The following is a 20354-nucleotide window of genomic DNA, read 5'->3' on the forward strand; positions in this document are numbered from 1 at the left end:
AGATATATAATAGTAATAATAATTAGCGGTACTTAAGGCCTTTAAGGCCACCCACGATGTACCAAGATATGGCTTTCGTAACTATACTTTAGGAGATGGTTCGTCTTATGCCTAAATATAGATATTTTTGAGTGTATATTGTGTGTGCTCTCCTAGCCGGTTTGCCTGGTTATAGGATGAAAAATCCACCGCATCAGAATAATATTGGCTAAATTCACCTTCAACAGAAAAACTCCGATATAGGTTTTTCACATCCTACATGTTTTTTCCAGTCAAAAGGCTTCATAGAAGCCGACTTAATGCGGAGACTTAATCCACAAGATTCCAGCAGCCTCAAAATCGATCTTAATTTTAAAATTCTCCACGAGTGGCGAAATGGAAGAAAGACTGATCAGTGCATGGTGTGGTGTAACCGAAACAACAGATCATGTTTTCTGCTAACAGACGTGTAGAGAAAAGTGGAGCAACCTGTATCATATTTCGTTCTTTCGGAGATCTAGTAATAAACTTGGCTCCTCTTTCCAACAAGACAAGTCCCATAAATGAAGATTGTTATTATTGTCAATGAGCTTAGATTTCTACTATGGAAGATCAGAAGTAAAGTGTATTTTGATCAAAAACAGAAAACGATCCCGTGAAGTAATCAGCTTTCCCACTCGTTTCATTATATAATGCTTACGAAACTGGGAAATAAAACTTTTCGACACAGTGTCAGCGGCAGCTCTTGTGATTTTTTGTGGAACAAGTAAGCTCGTATTTATTGGTAAAGAATGTGTTTATGATGGAAAGTGCATTATTATTTGAAATGCTTCTCTCTCTTTTTTTATAACTCATTCTTGTAGATATAACTTTTATAACTCAATATTTAACTCTTCCCCTTTTTTGAAATGAAATAAGTAAATAAGCTAAAACCCACTTTATTTTAAAGGAAATCATTTCAGCAATGGTCAACAGAGTGTGGGTTTCCAGACTTTGCAAATTTATCGAAAGAAAAACATATGTGTAGGACAGAATCCGTACTCTAGTAGAGAGCCTCTCAGTTAAAGTTTGTTACTTGGGATAGGTGTTAAAAATTAAAAAAAATAATAATAATAAATAAAAGAAAAGAATAAAATAAAAATAAAAGGGGAAAAGATCATTGGGCTGATAATAATAAAAGAAACAAAGGGCTAATAATTGGTTTGATAATAATAGGAATATTATACAGTTAAATGAATAGTAACAACACACAAATATGTATACTTGACTGACTTGTAAAGTAAGTTGGAACATTTTTTTAAAATGTTATGTTACCAGAAATAACTTGTCTTGCTATTATCAAGAAACATCATTTCTATCTATAATAGGGTACAGACACAGTGGAATATTTTATAAGTTCCGTCTTTAGAATAGGGTGGGTGTACGTGATTAATGATCAAATGACTTTCGAATGGACGATAACGAATAGAAATAAACTAGGATATAAATATAAAATGTATTTAAATCAATAAACTCAGTAACGATTTTTCTGCCTTAAATAACTTTTGGAGATCAGTGGACAGCCAGTTTCGACTGGTAAAGTCATTAACGGTAATTGAGCTCATGACTGACGACGATTTCAAGACATATCGGGGAAACTTTATATATATATATATATATATCGCGCATCAGTAGCAGTACGTGTATCAGTACGTGGGGGCTACGGGTTAAATACTCAGGCGAAATTCTCAGTTAAATACTCGGTATTTACAGTAACTCAGAGTTACTGTAAATACCATCCTGCTCCAGAGAAACCAAACATAGAGCTTTTCTGGCCACTTCATTCCTCCACTAAGCAGGATGGTGGTCTAATATCGTGCGATCAAATTCATCTCCTGCCTAAAGACATGCCCGTGGGAAGATTATTCGAATCTAAAACCAGTTTTTTGGATAGCGGAGTTAACTGCCGCTATTTCAGTTTCCTAAATCCTAACCGGTATATTTTTGTTTGAAGTAATGTGGATTTTCGATTTTTCCGAGTTTTAGGGTTGAAAATTCGAGTTTCTAGAAGAAACTCCCCACTCGCCTAACCAAAAAATTTATTTAATTTAAACTATAAAGCTATAAATTGATAATATTTACGGAGTAATTATTTAAAATGGTAAAGAATTGAAGCATATAAATTTATATAAATATATATTTATAAAATTTATGGAAATTAGAAAGTGAAGAATTGATTTAGGTGTTAATTTATGGTTATTTTAATGAAATCCGAATGTTTAATATAACACTGTGACATAATATAGATACAAAGCAAATACGTACACTCGAGAAAAAAGAGTTTTAATAATAGCAGATAACAAATATTCGTACTGCATCTTCAGTGAAAGTAAAGCAAGCATTCAAACAAGGGAAAGCATCCAATAATACGTTAAGCTCAATTTACAAATTAAACAGAAAAACGCTGTTTTATGGATACAAGTTTAAAAAAAATTAAATACAACTTAGGATTAGAATCTTCTAAATTTTTGGCATGTATAAGCTATCATTCCTGTTTAAACTAGAACGATGTAGCAAGGTCTCGAAACTCTCTTTGAACAAACATTCTTTAAAACTTTGGAATGCACATGTGTCCTTCCAAAACACCAAAGCATCCTGTATTCACTGTTAATTCCACACTGAATGCGTCCACAGTTATGCGACTTCCGGTAATAATAATAATAATAACAATACGGTGTTTCCAATTTAATTTGTGTGATATCATCTTTCTAGTATACGAAACCGATAGTTGAATTCTCCTTCGTTCGAACTTTTATGTTTTGTTTTGTTTTACTTTCACTGAAAATGGACCGCAGTTGGTTGACTGGTTCTACTGGCTCTACGTGTTTGCATTGTATTTTGAAGTGGGCCATGCTGTTTTTTTCTTTGGAGTAAAAGAGGACAAAATATTTTTTTTTTTAAGGAATGACAGTATCTAGAAAAAAAAATGAAATTGAGGAATTTAGAATTGGAGATAAATCATTGAAATAAACGCTCAGACCGAAGCTTGTATGTGACAAATAATAAATCAAATGAACGAAGCTGTTGAGGAAATATTTCTCTAGCAGTGGGATGATACTATGCATAAACAACAATTGTTCACTGTGATATTATTATTATTATTATTATTATTATTATTATCGGCCTTCTACCAGGAATCTTTTGTTCATCTGGTGCAACAGCATGAATGGCAGGAAATATCCAAGTTCATATTTATACCAAGACACGTAACTAAAACAAACCGAACTACGTTCAAAGTTGGTTTTATGTTTGTGAAGGGAAAACCGGAACACGCGGAGGAAAACCAATCCCATAGTCACAGTCTGAGATCGACTACTTCAATGCTGGGAGGGGGGGGGAATGAACAGCAGGCGAACCATGTACTGACTGATGGTCACTGTAACTAAACCGATAATCACGAATTTCACCACCGGCGTATAAGATGGCTTTCGCAAATTCACTCAGCTTATATTCATTTTCTCATTCATTCTCTCACGTTTTCATTTATTATTATTTTCTGTATATCTATGTATTTTATATATATCTATAGACGGATATAACAATACCAACATGTTCAACCATATCAAATTAGATAAATATTATTATTATTACTAATACTCTATAAATATTATTATTACTCTTGGGAGGACCCTGTAACCTCTAGAGAGCGCGTCCCCTAGGTGGCGGATAGGGGAGCCCACCATGTGTGTGTGTGTGTGTGTGTGTGTGTGTGTGTGTGTGTGTGTGTGTGTGTGTGGTGGGGTGGTCCGAATATACTGAATAAGGACTCGTGGACCAACAGGGCCATAAGGGGCAATCATCTTGATTGTAAGGGAAGCGGTACTCCCATGGACCCCTAGCTGGATCTGTTCCCTCCTTCTTCTACTTCGAGGAAGATCCACTTACTTTAATCTTTCCTATAAGGCCTTATCAGCCAACTCTTCTTATTTTATGACCCTTATGCTATTAGAGTACTCGAGGGCCATGGGGTCTTTTCATTTCTTGCCTTACAACTATGCCCTCTCTATAAACCTTACTATTCTTCTATAATCTACTCTTTCCCCTTTGATATACCCTATTCCTCCTATGGGTTTAAATTCGGAAGAAGGCTACTTCAGAAGCCATAAGGTAGCAGCCCTACCACTGAACTATTCCATCGTCAGGCTAGTCCTCTGACATGGAAAACATAACCCTACTTGTAAGCTGTCAGAAAAAGATAATCGGATTGAATCTATGGGAAACGACCCTGGAATGGAAAAGGTAAAACAAAAATGGAAACGACAAAATATAATACACATAGCAAACTGAAATGTAAGAGGAATAGCATATAAAGAAATGGAATTAGACCAATTATTAAATGAAAGAAATTTTAAAATAGCAGTAATCATTGAAACAAAAAAGAAATTAAAAGGAACTATGAGAACCGAAAATTTTAATGTGATATACAGTAGAGTCGACAGAGACCAAAGAGCACAAGCAGGAGCAGAGCCGGCGCTAGGGTCTTTGACGCCCGCATACAATTTCTATCTAAGCGCCCCTGTAACGATCCGAGAGTGTGTGGTTCTTTTACGATAATAAAAATTTAAATTATTTGAAATTTCTTAAATAAATTTTAACAGAACATCCACACGTTGGTTCGCTAAATGTAACGAACCGGGAGTGTGGGCTAGGCAGGATAATCGTTAAAAACCCGAATATTCAAAAAATTCTCAAAAGTTAAAGCAAATTTTGATAAAGCCACTTCACTTTAATCGTTGAATATGATGATACAGGGATTATAGCCTTCTCACCGACCCGAATCGCTAACAAAATTAAAATGATTTTAATTAAAGGTAAAATTTATTTGAACTAAAGTTTAAAAAATTCTTGCATTTTACAAGTTATTAAATTCTTAGTAACTTGTAATAATTTTTATAAGTGGAACTATCTTTTAAGAAATTAAAAGAAACTCAAAATAGATGAGAAAATAATAAAAGAATTCAGAAATAATTAGAACATTTAATATAAGTATTCAAAAAATAATATCTTTACAGAATAACAGAAAATAAATTAAATTACATAAATATACTTGAAATTTTTTTAATTAAAATTTTAAGGTTTTTGATTTCATATTTACAAAATTAGAAATAATGGTCTTAACGTCTAATTCCGCACATATATCATTTTCAATAGCTATTAACGCCAAACTAACAAGCCTTTTTTGCGACATACTTGTTCTTAAGTAGGTTTTAATCAATTTCAACTTGGAAAAGGAACGTTCACCGCTCCCTACACTAACAGTTAAGGTTAATAGTATTCTTAAAGCAATTGAAAAGATAGGGAAAGATAAATTATTGGACACAATAAAATTAAGAATATCGAAAGGGCTTTTGAATATATAAATTATCCTTCCGAAAAATATCCCGGAAAGCACATGACTCTTCATATAGTTCTATTGCATTTACGTTTTTATTGTCGCAGTCCTTCAAGAGAATCTCTATATCGTCACAAATTTTTGTAAATCTTCGTTATTAATTTGTAGTAATCTATACAAGAAATTGAAATTATCATATATTTTAGGTGTTCAAAACGTTCTATTAACGAACATATTGCAGTGTATAAAACACGTCTAGAAGTGTATAAAACACATTTACTCTAAATTTATCTTCTGGCGAATGTGGCATTTCGTCATGATGCTCGTAGTCAAATTGTCGTGTCTTCTTTCGTCGTCGAACTTCCGTACCAGTTTTAAATTCTTGTTCTCCATCCACCTCTTCACTCAGTTATTTTGCCGTTTTTAGAACTTTAAAATTTGTATCTGATCGATACTCTTGTAAGAATATTTTTAAGTTTTCGATAGATTCTAAAGCAAGTATAATGTTCATATTTTTGTCTTGAAGCATTTTACTCACAGGGTTTATTCTGTTAAGTAAATCATAGCAAGTTATAAGAGAGCAAATAAATTTGTAGTTCTTTATTTCAGCATATAATGTTTGTGCTTCATGCTGAGTTGCTTTATTAAAATTTTCATTATTTAAAATTTCAAAAAGTGCATCATAAATTTCTCCTAACTGATATCGTAGAGGGCAGATTGCATTAATTTTACTTTCCCATCGCGTATCTGATGGCTGTTTGAATGTTAAATTTTTTTTTTTACGAACTTTAAAAGGATTGCCCAACGTTTGGGCAATTGTATCTGCATTCACTTTGGCTGCATCGTTAATGATTAAATTTAGAGTATGAGCAGCACATGGCACGTAAAAAGCTAGAGGATATTTGTTAAAAAACAAATTTTGGACCCCATATTTTCCCCATTGTTATACCCTTGACCGCGCATGTCTTCAATGGGAATGTTCCATTTTTCCAGTTGTTCCATTATTGTTGCGCATAAATCACGTCCTGTGGAATCTGATATATCTGCAAAACCTAAAACGTTTTCCCTGATCTTGACAATTCCATTGTCATAGGAAACAAAGCGAATAATAATGATCATTTGTTCTGTTTTACTTGCATCAGGTGTGCAGTCTAAAATTGTGGAATAATATTTAGATTTAAAATTGATAATAAAATTGTATTCCTGATTGCGTTACTTAAAGTTTCCAATATTTCATTTTGACTGTCTTTACTCAAACAGTGTACTCTATTGTTTCGTTGTAGGTCCCTTTCAACATAATTTTCCATAACGGGATCAAACTTCCCAAACAGTTCGACTAATTTTAAAAAAATTGCCGTTATTTCTTTCATATAATTTATGAGATGATCCGCGAAAAGTTAAATTTTGGCTACCAACGAATTTTATAATTTCAATCAAGCGTTCTAAAACACTCATCCAATGTTTCTTTTCCATTTCATACATGCTTTGAGTAGTTTTTTTTTTTTTTTAATTTTTATCAAGTTCCTTCCATTTTAAGAAATTTTTCATGTGAGTTAAACTAGTCTCATGTCTATGTAAACTTGTACTTCCATTTCTCCATTCGTTATAACCTTCTACAAGACTCAGTGGGTGATTCAGTTGATTCAGTAGGTGCGACAAGTTTGCAACAAAAGCAAAAAACAGAATTTAAAGTTTCGGAATAAATGAGCCATGTTCTTGGCACGAGCACCCTTTTTCCATTTGTCTATTATAATACGTGTCGTCAAATTTACAACCATATGTATCTCTGGGATATATTATATTTTTATTTTGAACAGGCCCCATTTCAATTAAAACAACTCGTAATTTTTCATCAATATTTCCCCATTCACCTGGATCTTCTAAATTCACAGAGACTAATAACGTGTTAGTTTCGTGATCAACTACAACTAAATCTTGTTGTAGTTGACTAAATCCTAACTATTTTTCACTTAAATCATGTTCAATTATCTTGTTCAATAGTTGCAATAGTACCTTCATGCAAACTGGATGATGTGCACGGTTCTTCAACTCTGATTTCTGATGTATCGAGTTGGTTACAATCTGCATCAGAATATTTTAATATTTTAATAAATTTATTAAGCGCCCCAGTTTGTTTCTTAATATCTGCTTCTTTTGCAGCATGACGCTTAAGATTTTGTGCACCGGATAACTTTTTTTTTTAAATTTTTGATTCCATTTCTATTTTATACCCACAAGAAATTATTACACAACACGACACAGAGACGAAATAATAGTCCGCACTGCGCTACTGTCAGTAGCCTACTGAGATGCGTACCATATGACTGGTTAACTAGCAACAGATGTTTTGTACGAAAATTCGTTTCTGCGCATAAAAACTGTTCACCGTTTCACTTTAGATTGACTGCAGTAGAGACACAACATTCTGCAGTCAAGCATTTAGCCTGTTCTAGCTGCAAAATTGTAAACAGCCGGCTGATCAAAGAGGCGACAATATACATTTTTTTTAAATTTTTATTTAGTGTACACGGCCTCATTTATTTTAATATTGATCATTCTAAGAATTATTTTATTTTTATGATAAAAATTTTGTTTCTTAAAAATTAACTTATGAACCGTTCCCTGGCGACGGCGCCCCCATCGTAGCGCCACCCGCATGCATCGCATGCCCGCTTCCGCCGGCCCTGAGCAGGAGTCATGATTTGGATTCATAACTCCCTTTCAAAACAGTTAAAACATTATAAATTATGGGATGAAAGAATAATAGAAGCTAGAATAAAAATAGATAGAGGCTATTTAACAATAATTGGTTTATATGCCCCAGAAGAAGGAAGAGAACAGGATAATATTGATTTTTATAATCAGCTAAAAAACATATATAATACAATAAATAAAAATGATTACGTAATTTTAGCAGGAGGCTTAAATGCAAGAATTGGAAACACGGAAATTAATAATAATATAGGAATACATGGAGAACATACTCTAAACAGGAATGGTAAAAAATTATTGACTTTGTACTTTATAATAACTTAAAAATAAGGAATTCCTTCTGTAAACATAAAGACACATAAATATACTTGGGCAGCAAGAGGATGGAAATCAATATTAGATTACTTCATATTAAATGAAAAGACAACAAAATTTTCACTAGATGTTAGAATTCAAAGAGGATATGAAATAAGCAGTGACCACTTCCTTGTTAAAATAAAATTAAGATTACCACCTAAATGGCCACAAGTAACAAGAACAGAAAGAAAAATTGAAACATTTGTTTATAAAACTAGACTATTGAATGACACAAATGTACAATAGCTATATGAATAAAGAATTAACCAATATCTAGATAAAATAAAACAAAATGAAGAAATAAAAATAGAATGCTTAATATAAAAACGATACTAAATGCAGCAGCAAATGAAAGCTTAGGAAAGACCAAAAAATTCAATAAAAGGAAAAAAAACTGAAGATCTGGGATGATACAATCAAAGAAATAATCAAAAAGAAAAAAGAAGCATATCACAAATGGTTATAGCAGTAAAAGATTAGAAGATGAAATAGAATATAAAAGAATAAGAGCCATAGCTAAAAGAGAAGTCAGAAAAAGACATAGAGAATCATGGAACAAATTGTTTCTAATTTAGAACATGATTTATATAAAATAAGACCCAATGTATATAAGATTTTGAAACACTTAAATGCAGCTACCAAAGAAAACAAAATTAAACACTCAATTGATATTAGAAGAATTTCTAAATTACTACAAAGATCTGTGGACAGACAAATATTTTAAAAAAGACAACTGGCAAACAATTAACGAAAATGAAAAGGAAATAACTAAAGAAGTATTAGAAATCAGCCTGAAAGAAACAAGAAACGGAAAATCACCTGGAGAAGATAAACTAGGTTCAGAACTATATAAATACGCAGGAATAAGATTCAAAGAAAGACTTATTATTTTTAAATAAAATTTACTCAACTGGTATCCCTACAATAGAATGGAAAAAAGCAATTGTGATTCCTATCTTTAAAAAAGGTAATAGAGATGACCCTAAAAACTATAGAGGTATCATATACTAAATTCCTGTTACAAAATATATAGCAGAATCTTAAATAGCAAACTAATGAAATATTCCGAAAACTTTATTTTAGAAGTACAGAATGGATTTAGAAAATGACGATCATGTATAGACCCGGCCTTTTGCCTAAAATTAATAATAGAGAAAAGAAGAGAATACAATTTAGAAACACATATTGCATTTATTGACTTTGAAAAAGCATTTGAAAGTTAAAAAGAAACATATTATTTAACATATTAAAAGAAAGACAAATACCAAATAATATCCTAAAAGCTATCACAGGTATATATGAAAATAATCAAATACAAATAAGATTAAATCACGAGCTATCATATACGAGAGAAAGATAAACCAAGGGGTCCGACAGGGATGTCCCCTCTCAGCAATTCTTTTTAATATTCTTAAATGAAATAATAATAAAATGGAATAAAAATTTACATCAAGCAATTAAACTTTCTCCTACAGTAAACTTAAACACTCTCCTCTTTGCCGACGACCAAATAATAATTACAAATTCTGAAGATAACTTACAGAAAGCTATTTTAGATCTAAATGAGATATCCAAAGATTATGGTATGATAATATCAACAGAAAAATCAAAAACTATGGCCTTTAAAGGACAAGTTCCAGCAAGAACTAAAATAGTAATAGATAACAAGATCTTAGAACAGGTGAATTCATTTAACTACCTAGGATGTATGATCACATATGAAAATGAAAAAGATATAAACGTAAAAATTGCAAAATATTTAAAAATAACAGGTGTAATTAACTGTATATTTAAACCAAACCTAGTTCAAAAACAAACCAGACTAAAAGTATACAATACATTAGCCCTACCAGTCTTAATGTATGGAAGCGAAATCTGGGCAATAAAACAAAAAGACAAAGATTAACAACAGCAGAAATGAAGTTTATGAGAAAAACTAAAAAGTATACCCTATTTGATCACAAAAGAAACGAAGACATTATGAAAGAATTAAACCAAGAACCAGTAATAGAAAAAATTAAAAAAATATAAACATAAATGGATGGAACACGTTCACCTAGTACAAGCCATAAGGGAAAAGAAAACCAGGACGTCCTCTTAAACGATTCAACGATGACTTCTAAAGCCGGAACAAGGCCTAAATCCTTGATACACATGATTATTATTATTATTATTATTATTATTATTACTTGACACCTCCAGGAAGTCCAAAGACTCATCGAGGGAGGGCACCTACTCTACAACTCTCTCTGTCTCCACCAACTACAGTGAACCGCAACTACCATCATCATCATCTACACCAACGCAATTGCCCCCCCCCCCCTCAATATCACCACTAGTATTTTCACAGACAATCACAAATATCCATGCCTATAGCGGGATTCGAATCCGCAGCCTTTTGGCTGGAGAGCAAATATGCTAACCACTCGGCCAACCAGGCCGGCAAAAAATAAAGCAAGTCCCCCCCCAAAATAAAAAAAACTACTTGGCAGGGGTGGGATTCGAACCCACGCCTCCGAAGAGACTGGTGCCTTAAACCAGCGCCTTAGACCGCTCGGCCACCCTACCGTTTTCTGTGCTATCATTCCGTTTTGATAAACTTATCATTCATCAATAGCAGCAACATCTAATTTTGTGTTAAAGTTACATAAATTCACGGATTGTATAACATTGATTCTCTGTTTCTTTCTTTCTTTCTTTCTTTTTAATCCTAAAACTTAGGGTAGTTTTTTTTTTTTTTAATCTTTGGTGTACATAGCATGGAAACTTCCATGACAAACATTCAAGACGATTATAACTATGAAAATTCTGGAAATTTTAGTTTTTTTTTTCTTTCTTTCTTTTTTCATTTTAATATTCGTTGGTGATTTGTCTTATGCTTTACGCAAAAATTTTGCATACGTAATTCGGCATCGTGCAGACGCCACATAGAAAACCTCCAGTTACATCATATTATTTCAAATATTTTAAAATCATTATTACTCCTCACTTTTAGCGTCGTTTAAGCCTCCACCTTACAACCCGCATTATAATTCTCTTAAATAAAATAAAAGAAGTGAATTATAATGTTGCCAGAACCTAGCCAATCCTAGCAAACGCTATGGGAAAAACAGCATAAGCTAGTCAGTAGCTGTCATTCGATAATAATTAATGATCGCGAATGCTGTTGACAAAAGTCGGCATAAGAAACGAGGTATAATTCGGTGTCTGATTGGCTGACAGCTAATTCTACTCCCCATAGTTTATTTATTTATTTTTCTTGTAAATTAACTTGAAGATTGAGTTTCGTTTATTTTGTTTTATAATTGCGCCACGAACAAGTTATCAGAAAGATGAATTTCACTTCATTGTTAATTTTGAAACGCTTTTACCTAATTAGAAAAAAAAAAAACAATTGAATTCATATTGCGACGTTTGCTTTATAAAAATAAACAGCGCGAGAAGTAACGCTCTGTAAAACAAAACTACAAAAATGCTACACGGTTTATTATTAACTTCGTCAGTGAAGAATTAACGATAGATTGGCTTTTCATTATATATAAGAAAGGGACTAAACTGCTTTTATTTTGCTGTCATAAAAAGGTTTCTTTATGCACATATTATGGTCGCAAAAGTGCGGAAGAAGTTTATTGACCGAGTCATCGGTACGTGGTCGGCTTTGTTTGTGACGGGAATCAACGAAGCTGAATTAATTAGAAAGGGAAAAAAAACGACGACTATTTCGCAATAAAAATATTGACATCGAAAAGCATGTTAGCTTAAAATGTATTCCTTGATGTGTGGAAGTAATTATTTTTAAGTAATTAAATCCTCGATAAAATCACATTTCTCTCTCTCTCTCTTTTAATACACTGTTATCGAACAGTACTCAGACACTTGAAAAACACATAATACGAAAATACTGTAGATTCTTATGTGCTTAATACAATACAGAGGCTGCTTGCCTCTAACAATGAGTAACTGTATGATATAGTAAATTCACATTGAGCTGGACCGATTTTGATGAAATTAGAAATGCATTTTTTTTTTTTTTAATTCGGCAAGCCAGCAATTTTTGATTTAAATCAGGTCATTTTAGTCCAAATGATTCGAAATAATACGAAATTATATTCCACAAGCTGCTGAAGTTTTGTACAGTTGAGAGAGCGTAATTGCTGACTTCAGGAATTAAATTTCCTGTGTAAGCCTATGTTTTTGGCTTACGCCTTGGTGACTGAAATATTTAAAAGTGCAGTCGGTGGCGATGATGTCCTTTTTTGGGTGGAAAAGCTTGTTTTGAAATCTGTTTCGAAATGTTTCTATGCACTGCCACTACGGCTGAATAAACCTATCTCAGACGTGGTAGTAGAATTTTTTTTTTTTTTAATTCTCTGCAGTTTTCATAGTACAAACTAGCTGTGGTGAGGTACTTACAGTTGACACAAAATAAATGTGTTATGTACATAGCTAACAGGAAAAAAAAAATTATGTATAAATATAATGTTTGTAATCTTTGTACTTTAAGAAGAGTCTGCACGATAAATGGATAACATTAGTCGCGAAAACTAAAAATTCTGCTCCATGTGATTTATCTTTATTTTCTTTCAAGCCGGTGCATAACTAAAAAAAAAAGAAAGAAGAGATTATCAATGTGCACCTATCTCTCTGATGTTAGTATCAAGACAATCGTGCAGTCAAAAGAATTGCGACTCAACAAAGATGCTGAGATGGAGGAATAGGAGAATAATAGAGTTATTTGCATACTCAATAGAAACCGTTGTCTTCAGTATGGAATAGGAGTGGTTGAAACTAAGAAGAAGCAGTGATGGGAGAAACAGTAATATAGTGATTAGAATAAAGAAGCATGGCATAAACCTCTTTTCAGAAAGGAATCTAGATTTTCCTTGCTGTACCAAATGGCAGAGCAAAAGATTGGTAACATCAGCATGGAATCTTTATTATTTGAAATACATTCCAGACAAAAAGATAGCAAACAATTGTACCTGTTTTCATTTTGGGGAAAAAATGGATAATGCGGTTACAGAATTTAAACGGTGTGCCAGAATTCTTAGCACATTACTTCACCAGTTCAATTCCCAGGTTTAAATCCAGCTGAGCATTGGTGTTATCATCTACAGAGATATTTCTGATCTAGGCGCCAGACTGGTGTTCTGTTTAAAAACCACTGCAGTTAGTCGTACTCACTTTGTGGATTCGATTTTTCTTTAATAAGAGATGACCAGATCTGTTATCAATCTATTGCGAAGTGACAAAACCAGAGCCGATATTTATTTCATATTCACATAATATTCTAGACGAACAGAATCGCTCAAACATTGCATGTCATTAAACATATCATTCGTGTGTGTGATTTAAAATTCTTGATATAGTAGGAGTAGAATATAGATTAGATTTATTTTGATTTTCGACACGCTTAGATATCAAATGCCCTCAGAAATAATACATTCTTATAAGAATGCTATTATTAATTCCAGAGTATACCGACCGTAGTCATGGTCTGTGTGATTCCAATAATAAAAATGAATAAAAGAAAGATACCACGTTGTTATCCTCTCTTTAGTCTGCTGAGAGCGAATCAGACACCATTAATAAGTCACGCGCATCATTCATTAGTGACCTTTCAGTAGCCCGTTTCATATCTCCATTCTCATTTTAATCGCTCACTATAACTTTAAGGCAATCAGTCATGGGAGACAGATGCAAGCCCAAACTGAGAGATTAATTAAACATTCAATTTTACTTACAGCGGTGGCATAAAGAGATATTATAATTAAGAAGAAACGTGAAGAAGCTGAGAGAAAAGAAGGAAAGAAAGACGTAGGTTTTAATGAGGAGACGAACAATTTAAATCGCGAACGCGAAGCCAGATAGGCGTAAAGCTGAAGGAACTTTAAATAGTTTCGTGTTAAACCCACTGGCGTTTGCACATATTAATATGACGAGTCATTAGCATAAGTAGGTCGTTCAAGTTAGTTTCTAACCTCAGGTAATGCGCCAAATATACAGATCAGATCAAATGAACGTCGACAAATAGAGATTTTTTTTCTTTTTTCAAATTTACGGTTCAAACTATTCTACCCGAACAGCATTTCTGTTTTTAAGTAAAAAGAAACAAATGAGCAAATATTCTCCGAGAAGATTTTTGATTATCTTTGGTAGAATAAAAAGAAAAAAAAATCACAGGCTTCTCGAATTTCCGAATAATTATCTTTTAAAATAAAAGAGCAAGCAATATCCTCATATATGCACTTCATTCACCTCTAACACAAAATGCAAATTAGTGTTAAACAGATGATATCATTCTGCGTGCAAAAATGTATTACTCTTAATGAGTTTTTTTTTCTTTTGGATAAATAAGGCTAATGGAAAGCACAGATAGAGCATGTGTAATTAGTCAGTTTTTTACTTGCTACAAGAAACTATTCGAATTTTTTTGATGTTACCTTAAATTTCAGTTAATTATTCCAAATTAATTAAACAAAACTTTATATTGGAATTTTAATTTGAAATTGTGAAGGACAAGCCTTCAAAAGACGTCTCCGTGTTGACAATTATATAAGTATTTAGTTAAAAAAGAAAGAAATGGGAAAATGTTTTAAAGAAGGTGAACTAAGGTTTGCATTAAAAATAAAATTTACTATGTAATAGTGGTAATGAGATCTTTATCATGCGTTGGTTCTGTGCTTTTGAAAGATGAAATTGTCGCCTTTCATTCTGTTATTTTACTCATAACTTCTAGGTTCCAAAACGCGCATTTAGCAAATATATTCTACATCTTCAACATCTTTCTAGCGGTGTAACAGAGAATAATTCTTGACAAGAGTCATGAAACCTCTCGGGCTGTGAATAACGAACACTTCGTGAGTAGCTAGAACTGTTCCCCCCAACAACACTACAACCTCCAGCTTTTCGAGAAAAATGTCAATAAGTTCCTTCCTTCTCAGTGCCAAACCGTCCTTTACACCCACCACTAGTGTGCTATAGATTCTACCCTATTATTAAAATTAAATGTTAACAATATAATTTAAATATATCGATACATTTAAATTTTATTATTAAAATGCAGTAATGCCCTGTTTAATTCTGCCCTTTTTAGCTGCTTCGTTATAGCGCTCATGTGGGGTAATTTTCGAGAGCGGCTATTATCGAATCATCGCAAATATTAATTCAGTCTAACTTCATTAATACAAACTAATGGATCACACGTAATATTGAATTTTAAGGCTTACTACCTTTCAAGAAACTCGTAGAGAAAACAGATGGTGAAGATAAACAGTCCATGAGGCAGTTTTGGAAAGACTACAGCATTATAAATGCCACTGATAATATCTGTGGCATTACTACGGAATTACCGCAGAGAGAGAACTTACTACAGAATTCCTCAGCAACAGCATCATCGCGATCACGCAAATCATGGATCAGTTCATAAATAACGACCCTATGAACGGAACTCTAAGGCCAAGCGAGGTGTTCTTGAAATGGTATCCTGCGAAGGAGAATGGCATCGTGAAAGAAACTTTAGGAAAGACAAACAATTCTTAACGTCTATCATCGATGCTCTGAGGTTCGCGGAAGAGCCGCACTCCGGTTTAAAATGCAATATATTTAATAGTTTTCATAAAAAAAAAAAAAAGCTTATTACAATTTATTATTGTTCCACTTTATTTGTATTTATATTTTAGCCTATAAAATATAATGTTAGAATGACTCCGTTTAGCGATGTTTCGGTTAGAGTTGCGAATATATTTTGAACGCTAACCGGGATATCACTGTAATGTAAATTTAATCATGTAGCACTGTTATAGTATTCTGTACCTTGAGGATAGGTATCAGGATCTTGATGATAATGGAGATATTATCACCAATATCTATGTGTGTGTGTGTGTGTGTGTGTGCGTGCGCGCGCGTGCATGTCATTTCTTGAAAACGATGGATGAATTAGTTAATATTTTTAAGAAAATAAGAAAAAATATTTCAAAGTTTTTTTTTTTTTTTGAAAAAAGACCCCCACTGAAATAAATGATTATGACATTGAATTTTGGGTGGGAGCCCTTCTTACAGGACATATGCACAAAGTTATTTTTTAGTTGCCAAATGTGGAAATGCATATGTCATCAAATACATGTTTAAATTTATAGATTCACTCTCTCGCAGATTTCCATTCTATGACAATCATGACAGTGAGGGAGAGATTATTAATGCACCGGTCAGTTACGTATATAAAATAATCTAAACCGATGCATTTGTGAAGGAGAGTGTGTCTGCTGATTACGATGGTGGACATTTACTTCAGCCGAAAAGCACATTTCAAAACTCTTCTGAGGTCTCTCTTTCGAAGCTGCATCTTCCTCAGAGACCACACAATCGCTCTATCTTATGCCACCTCTGCAACAACAACAACGGCTCTGCCTCCTGAACATCAATCGAGTGTCCAAGTTATCACCCCACACCTGGAGCGCTCAGCAACAAGAACATCCATAAGGATCTCGATAGGCGAACATCAATCTTTTCGACGAACCAACAAAATACTTCTTCGTGCTCGAAAAACGTCAACAGCAAGAAACATGTCTGTCTGTCTGTCTGCCCTACGAATGCCAGCAACCCTCTACCGAGAGCGATTCTATATCACATACTTCTCTACTACGAAATAATGTACTGGAACAGAATAAGATAGCGTATAATCAGTCAAAGGTGCAATCATACTGTTTTTCACTTCTGATGCAGTTTGATAAACGATTAGCGATTATTCTTTTAGTCTATACCAGGCATGTCAAACACGCGGCCCGCAGGCCGCACGAGGCCCGCCGACAAGTAACATGCGGCCCGCCATGTTACTTGTTATAATTGTCAACATTGTAACCAATATGGTTATTTAACTTTTGACAACACCGATTTAAATAAACATATTTAAAAAATTAACATTTCCACTTAAGATTATTTTATACGCCAAACTGCTCTGCAATTTCTAAAGAAAATAATGTTCTATTTGTTATTTTAAAAAAATCTCGTTACACCACTGCATAAATATCGAATTTTACCGAATTTTAACGAGCAAGTCTACGCGCGCGGCTACATCCGCTAACCACAACAATAGGAGGCTAGCCGGTAGCAATTTTCAAGTCGTAAGAAAGTATGGTGTTTTCTTTATAATTAGTAAAGAATTTATATAATTTAATGTCGAAACCTTCAACAGTATGAGTAAAAAACAATTAATTGAAGAAGAACATCGTAGTTTTCAAGAAAAATGGGAGTTACAATATTTTTGTATTCAAGGGGAAAAAAAATGCCTGATATGTAGAAACTCTCTTGCAGTTTGCAAAGAATATAATATTAAAAGGCATTACGATACAAATCATAAAGAAAACTATGAAAAATATGTTGGAAACCTCGTGAAGATAAATTGTCAGAATTAAAGTTCACACTTCAAAATCAACAAAGTGTTTACCAAACCTATAAAATAATAGAGCTACGGTAAAAACCAATTATTTGTTATCACATTTAATTACAAGCAAGTCGAAACCATTCACTGAAGCGGAATCTATTCGCGAATGTATTATTAAAACAGTTGAAATGTTGTTTACTGATCAGTTAAAGAAATTTAAAAATATAAGCTTATTTTGAAATAGCATTGCTAGCAGAATTGATGATATATCCGGGAACTTAAGGAATCAACTAAAATCAATAATTCCAACATTTGAGATCTATTCCCTTGCAATTGACGAAAAGTACAGACGTACGGGATATCGCTCAGCTGGCTGTTTTTATTCGTGGATGAACTTGTGAAGAATTTCTAGAAATTATTCACTATGCACGATATAACTACTGGAGTTGATATTTTAACGCCCTTATGGAAGTTTTGAATGAATACAATTTACCGTTAAAAAAGCTAGTTTGTCTTTGCAACTGATGGTGCTCCTGCCATGCCTGGTGTTGTTAAAGGAGTTGTTAAAAATTTAAAAGAAAAATGCAAAGAACAAGGTAATAATAATTTTTAACATTTTCATTGCATTATTCATCAGCAAACACTGTGCTCCAAAGTTTTAAATATTAGACATGTCCTAAAAAATTGTAAATTATATTGTTGCACGTGGGCTTAATCGTCGCCAATTTAGTAACTTTCTAGAAGATATAGAAAGTGAATATAGCGATCTACCTTATTATAGAGAAATTAGATGGCTTTCCAGTCATAAAGTTTTAAAGTGATTCTTCGAATTGTTGGACGAAATTACTAATTTTTTAGAATCGAAAAATTATGAATGTGAAATATTAAAAAATGATCAATGGATTAAGGACCTGGCTTTTTCAGTTGACTTGTAATGTCAACTGAAAAAGCCAGGTCCTTAATCCATTGATCATTTTTAAGATCAATGGATTAAGGACCTGGATTAAGTAGCTTAAGATTAAGTTGACATGGCAAACATCAAGTAGTTACCATGTTATTTGACAATATTAACATTTTCAAACAGAAATTATTACTTTGGCAAAAACAAATTCAAAAAAGAAAATTTATCCCATTTTGAATGTTGTCAATCATTATTACAAAAATCACCGAAATTGAAAATTTCAGAATCAAATGAAGTTATTAGAAAATGAATTCGAAAGAAGATTTTTAGATGTTAAGAAATATGAAAATCAGTTTCACCTGTTTACTTCTCCTCTATCGATTGATGTTGAAACTATTGATGACAATTTACAGTTGGAATTAATTGAAATTCAGTGTGATTCCGTATTGAAACAAAAACATATGTGTGTTGGAATTCCAATGTTCTATAATTATTTATCAGTCTATCGATACCCAATGTGTTATGTGCAATTAGGCGTGTTTTATCTATGTTCGGTAGCGCATATTTATGCGAACAACTATTTTCAACTTTAAAGAATAATAAAACCCCGGAAAGATCAAGATTAACAGACCAGCAATATTGAAAATAACTACAGCTCAATAAATTCAACCAAATTTTGAAGATTTCGTTAATGCAAAATGTTGTCAAGTTTCTTCAAAAAAGTCATCATCATCATCATCATACGTATCAAGGATTTAGGCCTAGTATGGCCTGTTCCGGCCTTAGAAGTCATCGTTGAATCGTTTAAGAGGACGTCCTGGTTTTCTTTTTCGTTTAAGAGGACGTCCTGGTTTTCTTTTTCCTTTAAGAGGACGTCCTGGTTTTCTTTTTACCAAAACAAGCCTTAAAGTACAAGCCTAATGGCTTGTACTTTAAGGCTTGTTTTGGTAATCTTTCTGTTTTCATTTTTTGAACGTGTTCCATCCATCCATGTTTATATTTTTTATTTGTTTCAATTACTGGTTCTTGGTTTAATTCTTTCATAATATCTTCGTTTCTTTTGTGATCAAATAGGGTATACTTTGCAGTTTTTCTCATAAACTTCATTTCTGCTGTTGTTAATCTTTGTTTGTCTTTTTGTTTTATTGTCCAGATTTCGCTTCCATACATTAAGACCGGTAGGGCTAATGTATTGTATACTTTTAGCCTGGTTTGTTTTTGAACTAGGTTTGGTTTAAATATAGAGTTAATTACTCCTGTTATTTTTAAATATTTTGCAATTTTTATGTTTATATCTTTTTCATTTTCATAAGTGATCATACATCCTAGGTAGCTAAATGAATTCACCTGTTCTAAGATCTTGTTATCTAATACTATTTTAGTTCTTGCTGGATCTTGCCCTTTAAAGGCCATAGTTTTTGATTTTTCCGTTGATATTATCATACCATAATCTTTGGATATCTCATTTAGATTTAAAATAGCTTTCTGTAAGTTATCTTCAGAATTTGTAATTATTATTTGGTCGTCTGCAAAGAGGAGAGTGTTTAAGTTAGCTGTAGGTGAAAGTTTAATTCCTTGATGTAAATTTTTACTCCATTTTATTATTATTTCATTTAAGTAGATATTAAAAAGAGTTGCTGAGAGGGGACATC

General features: G+C 32.9%; 1 protein-coding gene and 1 non-coding gene across 2 annotated transcripts in view; one reads left to right on the top strand and one right to left on the bottom strand.

The window, feature by feature from the left end:
* Positions 1 to 20354, top strand: part of LOC150109496 (metabotropic glycine receptor-like) — a 284141-nt gene that overhangs the window by 65754 nt on the left and 198033 nt on the right. The gene's annotated exons all lie outside the window — the stretch shown is intronic.
* Positions 10906 to 10987, bottom strand: TRNAL-AAG (transfer RNA leucine (anticodon AAG)). The gene has a single exon. It is a non-coding gene; the product is annotated as a tRNA-Leu (tRNA).

This window comes from Typopeltis vanoorti, chromosome 2 (genome assembly GCF_054136105.1).
Source record: "Typopeltis vanoorti isolate ZY-2024b chromosome 2, IOZ_Tvanoo_1.0, whole genome shotgun sequence".
Taxonomy (NCBI): domain Eukaryota; kingdom Metazoa; phylum Arthropoda; class Arachnida; order Uropygi; family Thelyphonidae; genus Typopeltis; species Typopeltis vanoorti.